Source organism: Lepisosteus platostomus, chromosome 3 (genome assembly GCF_059453375.1).
Source record: "Lepisosteus platostomus isolate fLepPlt1 chromosome 3, fLepPlt1.hap1, whole genome shotgun sequence".
NCBI lineage: Eukaryota > Metazoa > Chordata > Actinopteri > Semionotiformes > Lepisosteidae > Lepisosteus > Lepisosteus platostomus.
Window position 1 is genome coordinate 21,163,829 of NC_142613.1, and position 17,748 is coordinate 21,181,576.

Below are 17,748 nucleotides of genomic sequence, written 5' to 3' on the forward strand. Positions count from 1 at the left end.
ATTCTTCACATAAAATAAAAAATTTATATCTTTATGTTTGAAGCCTGAAATGTGGCAAAAGGTTGAAAAGTTCAAGGGGGCCGAATACTTTCGCAAGGCACTGTATATTTAAATTCATATGTGTGATATGATTTGTCTGCGTACTGTTCTGTTCTAGTTTGTTCTTTGTGTGTCCGGACTGTGAGTAACTCTTTTAGTGCACCCCTCACTGTACTGATTGTATTGTATGTATTGTACTATTATTATTATTGTATCATTCGTTACACTGTGGCTGTGTTGTCTGTGTAAAGCTGCTGTTGCACTGCAATGTCCCTTACGGGATCAATAAAGTATCTATCTACTACTGCATCATCTTCAGCAGACCATCTTTCTGTGCACATTTCCATGGAAATGTAGAAGTAACATCATCTTATAACCATGCAGGTGGATCTGTCCTCACTTACCAATCTGCAGTTACTCCTCCCCCATGTCTATCACCTGCTAAGGATCCCCAACTACAGACAAACCAACCATACTCTACTGCAGGGGTAGTCTAGCTTGGCACCTTTTGAGTTTAGGTACAGTACTTTGAACCTTCTCATTAGTACGTACCTGATCCTCGATTGCTTAATTAACGCGAGTACTGTAGAGCTCTTCAATAATTAAGAATAAGGTGTGGCAAAGATGTCCAATTGCATTGACTATGCTTCATTTATAGTAAGATAAAAATGCATCTTAATGAAACCTATGAATGACTTAATTTGAAGGCATCTTCTCTTGATATCGTTATGTGATTTTTCTGTACATTTTTTGTTGTTATTTAACTGATCAAAATTGCTGACGTGAATTAATTTACAACTCTCCCTCTTTGAAAAAAAATGACTTTATACTAAATATGTCAAGTTTGATGTGGGCCAGATTATTACGTTTGTGAAATTGTATTTCAAGATATTATGGAAAATAGCCTTTGTTTAGGTCCTCATTTGAGAACACAGCAGATGGTTTATTCTTTTTGTGGATAGAAAGTTGTAAAGAAGCATTGTCGATGTCTGGCATATGTGACTTAGTTAAAAGTTATAAATGCTGTACAGGCACAAAAACCACATGACCAACAGTAAACATAACACATACTGTACAAACATTTACTGGGAGTCTTCTTGATGATGAAGAAAACATTGTTAGGTTTTAGATATACAGATTAAGAGTTTGTATGTACAAGCAACATCAGATTTAGTTCTAATATGCTTTTTAGTAAGGTGTCTACAGTGCCTTGCGAATGTATTCAAGCCCTTCCTATGGTGTTCTATTTTGTGACATTACTAAATGAAACATACACGTTTTTTAAACTTAATATTTTATTCAAAACCAGAGTGTCCAAATGTAAGAAATCTAATGGTAAGTCACAGTACATGGCAGCAAAAACGAAAGAGAAACTCCTGAAATATGTCGATTGCACAAGTATTCATTCCCATCAACTCAATATCTGGTGGAAGCACTTTTGACAGCAACTACATTTGCAGCTCTTTCTGGGTACATCTCTACCAACTTTGCACACTGGCATGATGCAAATTCTGCCCATTCCTATTGGCAGATTTTCACACTCTCTCGAGTGTTTCTACAGATTTACAATAGTATTCAGGCCAGGACCTTGCCTGTGTCACTCAAGAACATTCACTTTCTTATGCTTATATTACTCCAGTGCAGCTTTGGCTTTGTGTTTGGGATCATTGTCCTACTGAAAGGTGATTTTTTTGCCAATGTTTTATGTCTTTAGCACACCAAAAAAGCTTTTTCTCTAGTATTTGCCCATACGTTACTCAGTTCATTTTCTTCAGTCCTAACGAGCTTCCCAGTCCTTGCTGAGGACAAGCTTCCCCATAGCATGAGGTAACTTGACTGCCGAGATGGTGTTGACTGGACGATACACCATGTTGGTTTTGATGTCAGAGGTAACTCTCACAAAGAGTTAATCAGGACCCTATGCTGGTAGGGGGGGCCGTGTCGACAGTGCACTGGTGCTCCAGGGGGTCGCGGTCCAGGCGAAAGTCCAAAGGGAGTCCATAAGGAAAATCCAGGGTGAGCAAAAGTCCAGAACCGGGTAATCCATCCTCGACAGACACAACAAAAGTTAAGAACTGGAGCGGGATCCGGTGAAGGGATGGGGAAATAAAAAAGGGTTAACGGGGCCAGGCGCTCCAAGCCCCGGACCCAGATGGTCAGGACGCCGTTGTAATGCCAATGCTGTCGGGTCCCTCCTGGACCCGCTGGTAGGTGGGCTTCCGGGCGTCCATCTTTCAAAGCTGAGCCCCGAATGGTAGGAGCATCTGGCTTTTAAAGGGAAGGGCTGGAACAGGAGGCAGGTGCAAAAAATCAACAGAAACAAGAAAGAGCCAGAGTGCCCTTAAGAGAAGGGACTTACAATTGTGACAGTAACACTTTAAAGTTACATCAAAATGATTCATTTCTGTCTTGTCTGTCCACAAAACCTTTTGTCATGTTTGCAGTATCAATTAATAATTTGAGACGGGTCTGCCATACAGACCAGCTTTATGGAGTGGCTGGGATATTGTTGACTCATGGTCATTTTCTTCCATCTCAGCTATGGAACTCTGTAGCTCTTGGAAAGTTTTTGTTTGCCTCACAGTGGCATCCCTCACCTGTTTCCACCTTTCCCATCTTCTCAGTTTAGATAAACAGCCTGATCTAGGCAATATCTGGACGGTACAATGCATCTTCCATTTCTTGATGAGTGAGTAGATTGTGTTCACAGGGATATTCAGACACATGTACTTCTATATTTTGTGCCCTTCTCCTGTTCTGTGCTTTTCATTGACTTTGTCCCTGATTTGCTTTGAAGGCTCCTTAGTCTTCATGGTTGAGATTTGCTAGAAATTGACTGCCTGACAGTTGTTTTATTCTCTAGTCATGATAACCACTATTATTGTACAAGGACAGAGGCTACTCAATTACTTGTGTGGTTCGTTAAGGAAACTTTGTGCCCCTAAATTAATTTAGATTGAATACTAATGTAATTGTGACCTTTCTGTTTTTCTATCATATTATCTACTTGTTTTTGTTTTTTGTTTTCTTGGTTTGTGTGGAGTAGGTTGTGTAAATATTTATATTAGTGTCATGACTGCAGGTTTTAAAACAACAAAATGTGGAAATTGTGCAAGGATATGAATATTTATGCAAGTCACTGTATATACAGTACAGCTTTTATGTTCAATCTTGATAGGGAACTGTAAAACACCTGTCTGTAAAACGCTGTTGCACGTCAAAAACGTCTTAGCTTTTTTAAACATACATGAATGATTTTTTCCATGAATTGAGAAAAACTGAGAGATTGTTATAACCTGAAACTGAATTGCTTGAACACTTTCCCCGGTTTTCTTTCTGTTTAATGTTTCATTCAGTATTCAAGCAGTTTTTCAAAGAACTGGAATGTACGAATTTCAGACTCGAGAAGTACACGATTTAGATATGAGCCTATTGTAGGATGCTATTTTTATGGTTATTTTCTACTGCCTAGCCAGGCCTCAGTCATTTAGACTTTTTCCATTACTTTATAAATTATACGTCAGCACAAAAGGGGTAGATTGCAGAGCTTTCCTTAGCCATAGACCCGGGCCATCTGGAGATCACCGCGTGTCGAATCTGTTGATAGGAGACACGCGTTCGGCAGACGACACTCTTTGTAATCACAGCACAAGAGGGGATAAGGAGACCTATGCTGACCTCGCACCAAGCGCCCAGAGACAAAACTCCCAACATCATAAAAGAAAAGACAATAGCTGACACAGACAAAACACTGTGCCAAACGTCATAACCGCTTGTATTATTACTTGAAAAAAAGCCTGCCGTTTAGACACATTCGTCTTTTTCTGTCAGCGACAACGCATACAAAGGATTTCTACCGCGGTTTACCCAAAGAAACATGGTTAAAACTATGTTTCATTTATTTATAAACCATAAGGGAGCAGGTTTTTTGTTGTTTTGCTCAGAATTTCACGTTCGTTCTAACTGCGTGTTTCGACACTTGTCACACCGGCTCCTTTTTCAGAAGCCAATTAATAGTTTTTTTTAAAAAAACGATATAGCCCATTTCCTCTATTTTGCATCCTGTTAAAGTAGTCCGTGTATATGTTATGGCTTTTTTCTAAACTGTTTTTGTTCATCGGGCTGATCACAATTCTGAAAAGAACAGCGGCGGCAAATTAGTAGTCTATTCATAATGTTTTCGCAAAAACACAAAAATCAAAGCGTTAATCTGTAAAAGGGGATAGGGAGAGGGGGTGGATAGGGGGTGGCCGCACAGATGATGTGCCATATGGAGTCGGAGGATTCCACGCAATCGGATTTCTAACAGTTCTTAAATTTAATTTCTTAATGTGTTAGTAAAATATTGGTTTAATTTGTTATTACACAGGTGTATATGTGAATTCTATTCTTCGTAGCTCTGTAACGCTCCGAAAGAAACACAAAATCCTCTAAAGCCCGAATTGCATAAAAAATAACCTTGTAAGATTTCGTTTTGTACCACCATAAGATCACTGTTCACATAAGAAAAAGGCTTAATTCTGCAAGAGGATGATGTATAAAGAACACAGATGCAATCATCAGTTGTCGGCAAAACATAAAAGCTGAAAACAACATTCTGTGTTATGATTATTAGATTCTTGAAACATTAAATAAAAATTAAAGTAGTTCTAATTGCTTAGCTGCACATAGCAAAGACCATATATATGAGTCATATACGAGTCCTGTTGCTTTAGATTTTAAGAAAGCTGTATCACTGTCTATTGGTCTCGAAACAATGGTTCTGCAAAGGGCAGCAAATCTCACCCAAGGTTAAATACAGAACAGGGTAATCCCTGCTGATTTAGATGTCAGTCTTTGGACAGTAGTTTCGTAATCTTTTTTTTTTTCATAATCCCTCAGATACCTCTATAAATAAATAAAAAATGTTTTAAAGAAACGTCAACGGTGGGGAGTGGAAGACGTGCTGGTGTAGGGAATTCACTAGTAAGGGAGGGGAGTTAGCGAGACCAGAACGGTCCTATTTTAATATAATCATCCCCGTTTGTATGGTAACCCCCCTCCCTCCCAAAAACAAGACAAAAAAAACGGCAGATGTGACTTTTAATTTTTTTTCTACAGTAGCCTATTTATTTAAGAAAAAAGGTGGATGATCAACGCAGAAGGACTACGGTGACCAAGATTAGGCTGGGTTTATGATAAATTGGGTGCTCCCCACCTCTTTTTTCAGAACACTGCTTGCATCAGACCCTTTTACATGACAGTCTTTGCTCTGGCTCCTGACTGTAAATTACAGCTCTTCCTTTTTTGTCTCTTTGCTGTTTTTGTTATCCGTAGTCTTATGTTTGTATTACGCTTTTGATCAAGCTTTTTTTTTTTCATTTGCATTATTACCTCTATAGAGCTCTGGTCCTTTGTAATCCTGTAGGTGGAAATGAATTGGTTTCTGTTTTGTCTCCATCAAGGCTGTTGTATTGGGCATCCATTTTCCATTTTTAAATAAAGATACTAAGAATCTCTTGGTTAAAGGATTTTTTAAAATACAATTCTTCAGCACGGACGCAGACCTCTCTTCTGTATAGAACTGGATATAGATGGACTCATTATTATATTGGGGAAAATGTTAGTTGATTGCAAAGACCTTCGGAAATGGCAGTTCTGTAAGTGGTTCTCAATACAGTAAATTCACGACTTTGTTGTTATGTTTTTCGATTCGTTATCTTTAATCAGCAGGATTCATAAAATGCTATTTTAAATAAAATGATTTTTTTACTGTGAAAACAGATATTCGTCGCTTTTTACGCATAGGATAAAGTTTTATTTTTCCTTAAATGTGAGAAAGATTATTCATTTTTAATTGCTAATGAAATGATGATAATTGAGTTTTGATATACAGTAAGATTTGCAGCTTAGGTTTATTTAGTTTATTGGTCTCAAAGTAAGAGTCGAGGTGTCGTTTTGTTTTTCAAATGCGATGTAAACGCTTCGTTTTTATAGCATTTATAGGGATGCTAAACTGTACATGATTGAAGCTGTAGGAATGTATCGTTTGGGTAGATTTGGTTGCGATTTCAACATATGAAACTGGCCCAACCTATTGTAGCAGTTATGTTGCCATATGTAATTTTGTTTCCTTTGATTTTTCCCCTCATGATTTGAATGTGTATCTTGTCCCTCTACAATGCAGGTGCTCAAGGCAGCCTACTTACCCCCCCCACACACACACACACACCACCACCAAGCACACACACCCCGTACAAACACACCCCACTCTACCCCCACAAAAAAAGGATGTCTCTGGTTCAGCCGAAATGATTTTCTCCCCTTCTCTTACCTCTACTGCATTTTGCATGAGCTATCTAGGTCATTAGCATTTTAGCGTATGCAAGACTTGACAAAGCTGATGAGAAGCCAGATGGGCCCTCTTCTATTTTTTTTGTATCACTTGGGAGTTGAGCAAAAGGACTGACTGCAGCAAGCCAAGAGGTTTTTTATTACTATCACTCGGGCCTCTCGTTGCACCACCACAGGAACGGGTTTTTTTTTTCTTAACATCCAAAGGAAATAAAACATACGCCGCTCAAGTGGGAATAGGTAATGTAGAATAACATGGCTTTCGTGTTTTGTTGGTTTGATTTTTGGCATTTGTCTTTATAAAATGTTGGAAAAACTGTGTTTCATTGTTATTATCGTTGCAGTCGTTGCTGTTGTCGGTCTTGTTCTCGTTGTACACGTCGATTGTTAAAACACAGTTGCATTTGCTATATGGGCTATTGATGCAGCGCCAGGCGGAGGAGGACGTAGACATTTTGGTGCAAGATTGCTGCGAGAGGAGGCTGCAGTTGCCCTTGTCACACGCACGGCAGCTCGCCAGTCAGTTGCTGTTATGATTCCGTGTAAAGCGGCACGATCCGGGGTAAAGACAAAAAAAGGGGCCTGACTCTCTTCGTGTTCACAGCGGACCTTGATTTAAATGTCCATACAATTAAGGCACGCGGTGAATGCCAAGAGAGCGGGCAAATAGCATCAATATAACAAATTTGTAGCCTGCTTCTCAAAAGTCTACAGCATCCGGGAAGAAACAGTGCTGTTCACTTACAGTCTTAATATGAGTCTGCAAAAGTGTCCTTTCATATCTGTTAAGAGGTCCTTCTTTTCTTCTTCATTACAGGTTAAAACTGTTGACAAAGCTCTAATTCATGTCTACAAGGTGGAAAAGGCAATTTTCAGCAACATTGCTTATATTTTCAAAACAACAGAAAAAGATATAGCTTAAGCAGTCAAATTTCAAATACACATACGTACAGTATGCGGAAAGAGAATTTATATACACATCAGATGAGCACCCTAAAATTTTAAAACGCGGTAAGAACATACAATTGATTAGAATCTAGAAATATGAACATGAGGCGACAGCGCAAACCACAGGTTAAGTAGCAATATATGAAAGTACGTATTACATGAGTATGAAATAGATAATTTGAGTGATCTTAATAGTTTCATTTTTTAATTGAACTGTAAATAAATTAAAGGGACTCTGTTAACCATATCCCACATAAGTCGAATATCAGCTTTCCAACAACGGCAGTGCGTCAATTTTGTGGCTAAAATAGTACAATGGGGAAACAGCCTGCATAATTATCAGGAGATAAGGTTAATCCGCGTAAATAGTAATAATATAACCACTTCGATCTACGTAATGATCTCTGTACATATATATTTGATAATGCACATGTACCTACAGTATATTTCAGTCATGTACTGTAAGTCATCAGACCTAGAAACGGGTAGAATTAATAATAGAAAGTTAACAATTTGCATATGTATGTTTGTAAGGGGAGCATTTATAATTCTTTTATAATTAGATGTAGCCAAAGCAAAGGCTTACCAGATGCATGATAAAATGACCCGTTAAAAGGTTTGCTGTAGTGCGTATACTTAGCGTTTGGTTCTTCAGAGATAAAGGGATACGGCAACGGCTGAGGCCTACCAATGACATCTTCAAGCACTTCTAAGAGTACTGGAGGTGCTCAAGAGATGGATGGGCACATACAGTATATAATTCTGTTTATCTGATCAGTAATCATGTTATTTATTGAAGTCATATATCACTTCGCTCCTCATCGTATGTTAATAAATATTTGTCTTGTGTAAAACGCAGAGTAATGCTGAAATGACCTGAAGGCCTTTCGAAGGACACAACGATGTTGACTTCATAGCTGAGTATTTGAGACACTAGGATCATTACAGCATGATTCGTTTATGCATTTGCATGTACTTCAATATTTGTAATGTTTGCCTATTATTCAAATGACTGTAATGAACATCTGAGAATAAAACCAGACATACCAAAACATATAGCATTAAGAAACTTTTTTTCAATAAGCTGCATTTTAAGTGCAATGCCCCCCCAAAAGACATGCTGCATATTAACACCACTGATAAAAAATAGCATAAACCATTGACAGGAGTATATGGTAAACACATCGTAAGTAGGGTGAAACATTTAGGGGTTGAATGACTGAATCAATGACGCCCTATTAATTTCGTTCCATCAATAAACGTGTATTGAGATGTGTAAATGTATTGCTTGTTACTGTTAATACATACTGTATCATACAGAATAATAAAGAGTTTATTTTAAGGTTTAAAATTTAAACCATTGACATTTGACTTACTAAATTACTTATTGCTAATACAGGACTTCAAATAGTATACAAACGGTACAATTTGCAGAAAACCTTTATTTCCAATTTCATCTCATTTCATTTTCATTTCATCGTATTTCAGCCACCCAAAGCGATGATTTGATCTTATTTAACTTTAAAGATAACTTTTAGCATAAAATCCCCGAATTAAGACGCGATGATGAGGATAACAATCATAGTCGTCTATGTTGTCATTCAATGTGTCGAAATTTGCAACGGTGCGCTCTCGAAAGCATTTGAGTGGAGTTTGAGAATAAAAATAAAACTAAGGTCTTCCGCTGTTCATCAGACTAGCATCTTTAAAGTTTGGATCGGTAAATCTCTGTAGACAGTAGAACGATGAAGAGGGAACTGTACAGAGTTTTGTTACAAACGTTACCACATTATTATACACTTGGATAATACAATTTGGATAATTGTATTATTATTTATTGCTGATAATGATACCGTCATCAGATGGTGACGGTGGTGGTGTAAATTCAACAACTCGGGTTGTCTAGGTACTTGTTAAAACATTGCAAAGGGCCTGGTTGAATTCGCACTAGTCTTTGTAACGTAACCTAAGCATCGCTCTCTAAAATGAGCCTATGCATCTAAAAATACAGATTTAAACCTAAAAAAACGTAATTAATAGCATAAAAATTGTCCTCTACACACTCAGGTCCATAAATTAACAACCTAATTCTAAGCCTATTTAGAAATGGATTTACAGAGAACAATGTAATGAATTGTTATGTCAGATAAGGTAATGTTGTGTTAAAACAAAACTGTCATCAGTATTGTGGGTACTTATCCTTTCATTTAACAATGTTTTTCGTTTTACCAAATAAAAACAAAAAGGTGTCAAGCTTTAGCGAAACATAAGGCTTATGTATATAAAACACATATCCATTGAAGATATATTTAAATTCGTTGTATAAGCCATTTTCATGCTTTTGTTTAATAGTACAAATGTGTTTGAGTCTAATATTTCATTCCAAAATCTTTCATTTCGTTAAATTCTAAACAAACTAATGAAAACCAAACATGTCGCAGATTCGTGTATTCATTAAATGTAATGAATGTTGTATTAAGATGCGTACAGAAATAAAAGACGGATGTCTGCAGCTCTTAAAACGACATAACTAGTTTAATTGTTTAAAACGCAAGCAACATCTGGTCTCACCTTGCTCATTTCAGCCAGATGTCAGAGCAGCCTTTAAATCCTAGAAAATAAGGGGCTCCAGAACGATCTTAAAGGTCGACTGAGGAAAATAGTATTTTTTCAAATTATTGTTATTCGCATTGCAAAGCTACAAAAAGACTTTTCTTCAGAACAAAATCTCAGTATTTTTTTCAAACATACGATCGCATAGCTTTTGTTTTGTAACCGTATTAATTTTATTCTGGTTAACGTTCTGAGAATATTCCTGCTTTCGCAATCCAAGAATGTAATACACGCATCTTGATAGTATTGTTTTTCTCTTATCCAATACACAAGGCCTGGACATCTTAATATTTAGAAAATATAATTGTAGTCATATATACGTTTTTCACATTTTCGGCCCAAAAAAATAATTACAGTTTATGTAACAGTGCAATGATTTCCAATCCTGAATTTGAAAGCAAATGGTTTCAAATTTAGGACTTGAATTCCTAAAGCTGATATGTGCTGTAGTAATTGTGTTACAATTCTGTTTTCTAACAACATCATCACGATCATCATCGTCATGGATAGTAATTGTAATAATAATGAAGGATAGTGATGATGCATTTGAAAACTGCTTGCCCACAAGAATTTTAAGATGTCCTATGACATAACTATGATGTAAAGAAGAAAGTTATAAAGCAAGTGTCCCTTGTATTACATTCTGTAGCTTTAATAGAGTTTTAGGTTTGGAAATACAACATTTATCTCTGTTTTAATTAAAATATCGAAGTGTTAGTTATATCACTGTAGATCTAAGTTTGATAATTGATTATTATTACAATAGTGAGATACTCAAGAGTGGGTGAATTCTCTCTCGGATCGATTGACCAGTAGAACTACTGATATTGAAGTTTCAATTCCATTTATTTTTGTAATAAACGGAAATAATTTCTGAAGCTGCCTGTTCTGGTTCTAGTAAAATGAATGAAAATTAGATGAACGCTTTTACAAGCAACAATAAATCGTACAGATTTTGAAATTACGAATAGTGAAGAAGTTATTTTTTTCGGATGAGAACTTCGGATGACTCTGATCAAAGAGGTACAAATTAAGTAGTTCAACTAAGGCTCAAGTAATGCTCCATAGCCGAAATATTATTTCTTTCTTTTCTTCTCTTTCCAGCGTGGAATAAACCTTTACTTGTTCCTCTACAAATTCACGTCTATATTTTACGTTTTTACAAAACATTGAACATGAACTTCTTCCTATCAAGAAATCCATCTTTATTTCCTTGAAAACATAAAATTGTATTCTGTGTAGTCCTCAAACGTGCGTTTTTGGGAAATTATGTACAGTACCTCTTTTAATAAGGCTGCTATTTCTAAGACGACTTTGAAGTAAATTATATTATCGCATCGCAGAAATTTAATAAGCCATGTACATTATTCAACGAATCTTTTAAAAGAAAAATACAAAATGTTTGTGCTGCTAAACGTATACTGCTACATTCTTCAAAACAAAAAACCTATACCAATAAAGGATTTGATATATCTGTATCCGAAGATCTATTAGAATAACTGTTAACAGATTTCTTTAGTGCGATACAAATAGAGCAGCCGCCTCACAGCTCCCATTTCATTTACGGGCTGGTGCGCCCTCTGCATGGAGTTTGCATGCTCTCTACGTGTCAGCGTGGGTTTTGTCCGGATGCACCATTTTTCTCTAAAAAAAGACACGCGAACTATATATTTATTGTTGAATTATGTGCAAATGCACTTCGACGGATTAGCGTCCAGTACAGAATGAAGTCCCGACTTGATCCCTGTTTCTGCTTGATACCTCTTTAGGCTTCGGCTCGACGCGACCCTTCGTAGGATGAAGCAGCTATGAATAATGGATATCTGGAAAGTGTATTTAATTTAACAGCACCGCACTTTAACTATAGCTGTATTAAAGCACCTTGCTTTAAGAAGTCGTGCAGTAGTTATCCAATCCACTGCAGTAAATTGGTGCTGGCCTACATAACTGCATGGACTCTCTATGCCCGCACCAATGTGGGCAACTGTAGACTGTATGATGTTTAATTTACAACAGTAATTATTTCTGTGACAACAGATGTAGTGTAACTCGTAAGATAGTGTTCTTACCCCTAAACTGTTGAATTTATGGATTATAGGATATTAGATCTCTACACAAAATTTAATGTCTAGAATGCCCGAAATAACTATTAGTACAGCAAAACAGTTCACTGAATGAATCTTACATCACGAAATCTGTAAAAAGGGGCAAAAAGGCAAAATTCAATAAACAGACATTGAAATACTTTCAACCTTAGTTCGAATACTTTTAGTGATTTAAGTATTGTTCTGTAGATTAGTGTCTCACATGTTTGCAGGTATAACCCATAATATTAATGCTGGTACTGTACATCGATTAAATGTTTATTTCTAATTTTAAATCTAAGATGATTATCGGACACTATAACTCAAAACGTATTAGAAAGTTGCACCAATTAAAAAACAAAAACTCCATAAGCATCACTATTATAAGCAGCTAATTTAGCCAATAAACAAAAACAAATAAACGCGCATTATTTGTGCTTTGTCGTACAAGACACTTTTTGATAAGTAAAGGACCCTTTGTCATCCTGATTAATTACTTACTCAGCTGAGAAACTCAAATCCAATTAAATTAAGAACCTAATTGAAGTGACGACTATACTCGCTGTTCCTGGGAGTTTTGTCACCATGACGTTATGTACAGTAGGTTTTTTTTTTTTTTTGGATCGTCTTGAAGGGTAATTAGTTAACGGAGACTGAAGGCGATTTGTCAAATGTTTTCGGATCAGCTGATTGTTCTGAAGGAGAATATACTATAAAACTATTTAATAGGAAAAATACAGGACATACATCCCTAAACTTAAAAATGATTATGCTGTCACTATGGTGTACACATTCACAAATCCATGTTTTAAAACAGATTTTATGTCCATTCGGGAAAATACTGGAAACAATACATGGAAGGGATTGGTGCTTTCAAATTCAGATTCGAAAGCCTTTAGATTACATAGCCCAGAATATTGTTTTGGGTGAGTGTCACAGCCTTACCCATTCAATATGATTTCTATAAAGCCACATCAAATGTAACCATTAAACATTATATTATACCACAAATCTAAATATAGATAGGCCGAACTGGAATTGCTTGGCTTTCTCCTCAGTTTGAATGGAATAAGGCTAAAAGGATTACAGGTACGCTTTCAGAACAGCAGGATATCAGAAAAAAAGAACTAAAGTTAAACGCAGTAACAGAAATGACACACAAATTACATAATAAACTATATAAAACATAGCAAATTCATAAACAACCATTTATTAACCATCAAGAAAAACTTTGACCTGAGATCGCATCAGTCTGGAGTCTGATGATGCAGTATGAATAGTATGTACTGTAGCTCTGTAATTGACTCTTAAGTGTTTACCACCTTTTGAAATTCCTATCTACCTGCATCTCTTTTGAAAACTTTTGAAATCATAAGGTTTTAGAATCTGTATTGCTTTCATCGTGAAGAAACTGAGCCAGTGATTCTGGAACATTACACAGCTTACATAAAGCCCATATGACGTAACTTCATTTTATGCAGATGGCATGTGTAAGAATCCTGTGAAAGTCAAAGTCATGATTTTTTCCTGTCACGTACATTGCCCAAACAATTCATCTCTCATTCACAGCAGGCTGAAAACTGTCAGTTTCTTTTGTCACTTCTACATGATCTGTGCTTTATTATTCAAATCAAACTGAAAAAAAAACAAAATACCAGAACTGAACAAAATTTTCAAATGTTTCTGAATCAATTTCACTGTTATGTAGTTAACTACCTCAATAGTTTAGTTTCCACAAAGCATTTTATCAGAAATTAATATACTGTAATACTGTAAAAAGTACTGAAGAACATTCAGCAAAGTACAGATGTTAAAATGAGCAAAAATAGAAGACATGAAATAAAGACTTCATCCTCTTGCTATGAAGAATTATTTTTATTGTATTTTTTTCTGACTTTGTGAATCTCTGAAGGATTTTCACTCGCATCACAGAACACATTTCCTCACCTTTGACTAATAACTTCAGAATTAAGTTTCTCCCTCTGACTGCAAATTATCACTGAACTCCCTGGACTCAGTCTCTTCAGAAACCAAATTGTACTTTATCATGCTGGAAAGTCCTTTCTGTTAAATAATTAGAAATTAAGATATTTTCAGATATTAGCATGTAATAGTACACTGTACTGTCTATGCTGACTTTCCTCAAAATATTGCTTACTTAAAATCAGAATGTAAAGATTTCTGATATAGGAGAGATGAGTATAATAATAGAGCAATAGCATAGACTGCCTAAGTGGAGCCCCACCTGTGGCATCTATACGACTGGCCCCTTTCAGAGTTTATACCAGTTTTCCCTAAATGGATTATTAATGTAATTTAGTTCTTTCCTCCTTTATGTGTATGTATGCACTACACAATTCTTTTTTCCCTTAACATAGATCACAGTGTTTTGTCCTGTTTCAGAAATAGCATTGCGTAATAGGACTTTGTGACTGGAATGAGATGTGTTTATTTTTATTCAATTGCAATCTCTGGAGATATTTTTGGGGGGAGAAACAGAAGTACAATTTGCTGCAGTTATCACATTTGTTTTATTTGCAAAGGATGTGCAAGTGGGTGTTCGTAGCTCTATGTATCCGAATCCTAGAATATGACAGAGAGATGCCTTGGAGTGAGTCATCAGAGATGAAACCACCATAGAAATTCATGTTTAGGTGAATGAGCATAAATCCTTTGAACTGAAGAGACCAAACTCATTTGGGACTACCTGAATCTTCAGAAGGTAAAGCGTCTATAGGACTAATGAAAACTGCAATCCTTGTTGCAGTAATTTAGGAATAATATACTGTATTAGTATATTATTAGCTGTATTAGTACCTCTACAATTTGTAATGCTTATATTCAGTTATCTAATGTTTTAATAATCTCCCAGCATCTTACAGTTTGAAAGCATGAACATTTATGGATCTAAATCTTCACTTCTTGTGGAAATTAAAGAAGATAAGATGTTTCTCTCTGGGTTAAGTGCATTGAATCAACAGATCAATGCTCTGCTGTAAGGAAACGGATTCGCCTGAAATCACTGCATTTTGGCTTATTCACCTTCAAAAAAATTAAGCAGAGAGGCAGGAAAAATAGCCTCCGTTTAAGAGAACGTGCCCCTCAGCCCAGTTGTTTAGCTTCAAGGAAACATGGTTTCAGCTTTGCTATCTAAATGCTCTTGAAGACTGTTCTTTTCTCAATGTACTCTTCAGAAAACTACACCACACAATAAAGTTTTTATTGTTTAAATGGATGTCTAACATTTACCAGTATGCGATCTATTGCAGCTACTGTATACGTGTGAAAGTCACTAAGGTGCTGCTTATCATATAAATCAATCCATATTCATCATATTATGTAGTAGGAATGGAATCAGAAAATAATAATGATTTAAGCAAATAAAACACATGGCGTGCATATTTTTATTTTTCTGGATACAACATTAAAGGTCCTGTGCTGGTGTTGCCTCTACCTCTCTTTCTTCCTGGAACTCTAGCCACTCAGAGCCTGTTAGTGATGTCTGCTCCTTCGTGAGAGATCCTTTCAAGAGCTCTTTGCACACATTTCCACAAGGCTTTCTCAGGGTAAGTGAGGATTCAAGGTCATTTCAGTCAGGTGTCAAGGAGCTGTCTTAATGGAGGAGTTGTCCTCATGAGCACTTCCCTGCTTACTCATATGAAACGTGTTTCTTTTTATATTCAAATATTCAAAGTGTTTACTGTAACATTCATTAGGCCTTGAAGTACCTAAGAAAATGACAAAGGTTACAAACTATTCTAGATATTTGGCCCTGTTTGGTGTTATTAGTTAATTAATAATCATTCCTTACACTTACAGTATATAGCGTTTTTCTGGACACTCCACTCTAAGCGCTTTACATTTACATTTGGCTTCATCACTATATTCTCCTCCCCACTGATAGCTGATGTGTGGTGAGTGTACTGGTGCTCTCTGTCTGCCAGGTGGGGACTCCCCACCACCACCACAAATGTGTAGCCCCACCTGGCAGACAGAGAGCACCAGTACACTCACCACACATCAGCTATCAGTGGGGATGAGAATATAGTGATGAAGCCAATTCATAGATGGGGATTATTAGGAGGCCGTGATTGCTAGAGGCCAATGGTAAATTTGGCCAGGATGGCAGGGTAACACCCATACTTTTTTTGAGAAACGCCCTGGGATTGTTAATGACTACAGAGAATCAGGACCTCAGTATTATGTCTCCTCCAAAGGACAGCACCTTTTTACAGTTTAGTGTCCCCGTCACTATACTGGGGCATTAGGACCCACACAGACCGCAGGGTGAGTGCCCCCTACTGGCCATCTAACACCTCTTCCATTAGCAACTGTGTTTTTTTCCAGGAGGTATCTTATCCAGGTACTGGCCAGACTCACACCTGCTGAGCTTCAGTGGCTTGCCAGTTGTGAGTTGCAGGGCAATATGGCTGCTGGTATTAATCCATGTATCTCATCCAGCCATTTCTAAAAAAAACGGGCTTCAACAATTTGGCTGGCTAGTTTATTTCAATGTCCCACAACCCTCTGGATTAAGAAGTGCCTAAAAATTTAACCAGAAAACACATTCCCATTATAAGCTGTCAGACAGAAAGCAAGCAAGAAAAAAGCAAAAAGGCAAAAAAGAAGAGGTACTGCAACGAGAAACAATAAATGTCTCCTTTAAAGCCATTAATCAGAAGATAATGGGTAATATGCTTCTATTTTTTGCAAACAAAACTTGAATTTGCCAGCCTGTGTTGTCAACCTTAATACTGTAGGTCGATTTTCCATATTGTCTTTGCTGTTGATTTTAAAAGGATGTAAATTCCATTATTTAGTTTACACTATCCAATTATCCCCCTGGCAGGCCTCCAGTTCCTAATCTTAAGAAATCTCTGGCAAGACTGACTACCAGGTCAGTCACTGGTATCGTCAAGGGGATGTGGAGACAGAGCTTTAAATAGTGTATCACTCTGTCCCATAGAGGCTACTATTGTCATCTTTTCATCTGATACAGACTATAATCCATTATCAATTGTTTTGTTTAGGAATTGACAGAAATAGAAACTGTTGGTCACCAGCTGCAATTTAATTGAACAATACATGATTTCTTAACAGACAGAGCACGAGAGACTTTACTTCGATAGGTCAGCGCTGAAACAATGCATAATGATTGTTCTCACAGGAACGAAGGAGCTTGTGTTTTGAAGCAATCCATAACCATTGTACTGTCTTCTTCATCAAACTCACAGCACTGCAATCAAAGCAACCTGATTGCTACCATCTATTTAAAATGGAACTGCTAATTGTCACTTGCACACACATCGTTTTCTGTGTCCCCTCTGCACTGTCATGTTTGCACTGACTCATTCAAGACAGTAGATGAACGATTCTGCTTTAGTGCAGCAGCAATAGCAGGTTAAATCAAACAATTTTGTTAATGCTACTGGAATAAATAGCACCTAAGTCATTAATCTAAAGTGCAACTGTAATTCTTATCAACACATTACATACTGTATATGCATAATCTCCTCGTTTTCAAATGCTAGGACTGGTGAGAACATTCTAATAACAGTTTAACATCCTACTGACATGACACTTTGAAGTAGCAATTTATATTTGTTACGTACTCAACCTACACACATTCACAGCACAAAACAAAAAAAGTAAGAAGTACAGATAAGGTGGCAGGTTGAAAACAATATTTGAGGCCCTTCATATCTGTTTTGACCGTAGTGAAGTCAAACAA

General features: G+C 36.7%; 1 long non-coding RNA gene across 1 annotated transcript; it reads left to right on the forward strand.

Moving 5' to 3' along the window:
- Window positions 1–4,966: 4,966 nt before the first annotated feature.
- Window positions 4,967–10,897, forward strand: LOC148674619 (uncharacterized). The gene is made up of 2 exons (XR_015935355.1): window positions 4,967–6,612; window positions 7,190–10,897. It is a non-coding gene; the product is annotated as an uncharacterized LOC148674619 (long non-coding RNA).
- The last annotated feature ends 6,851 nt before the right edge of the window (window positions 10,898–17,748 follow it).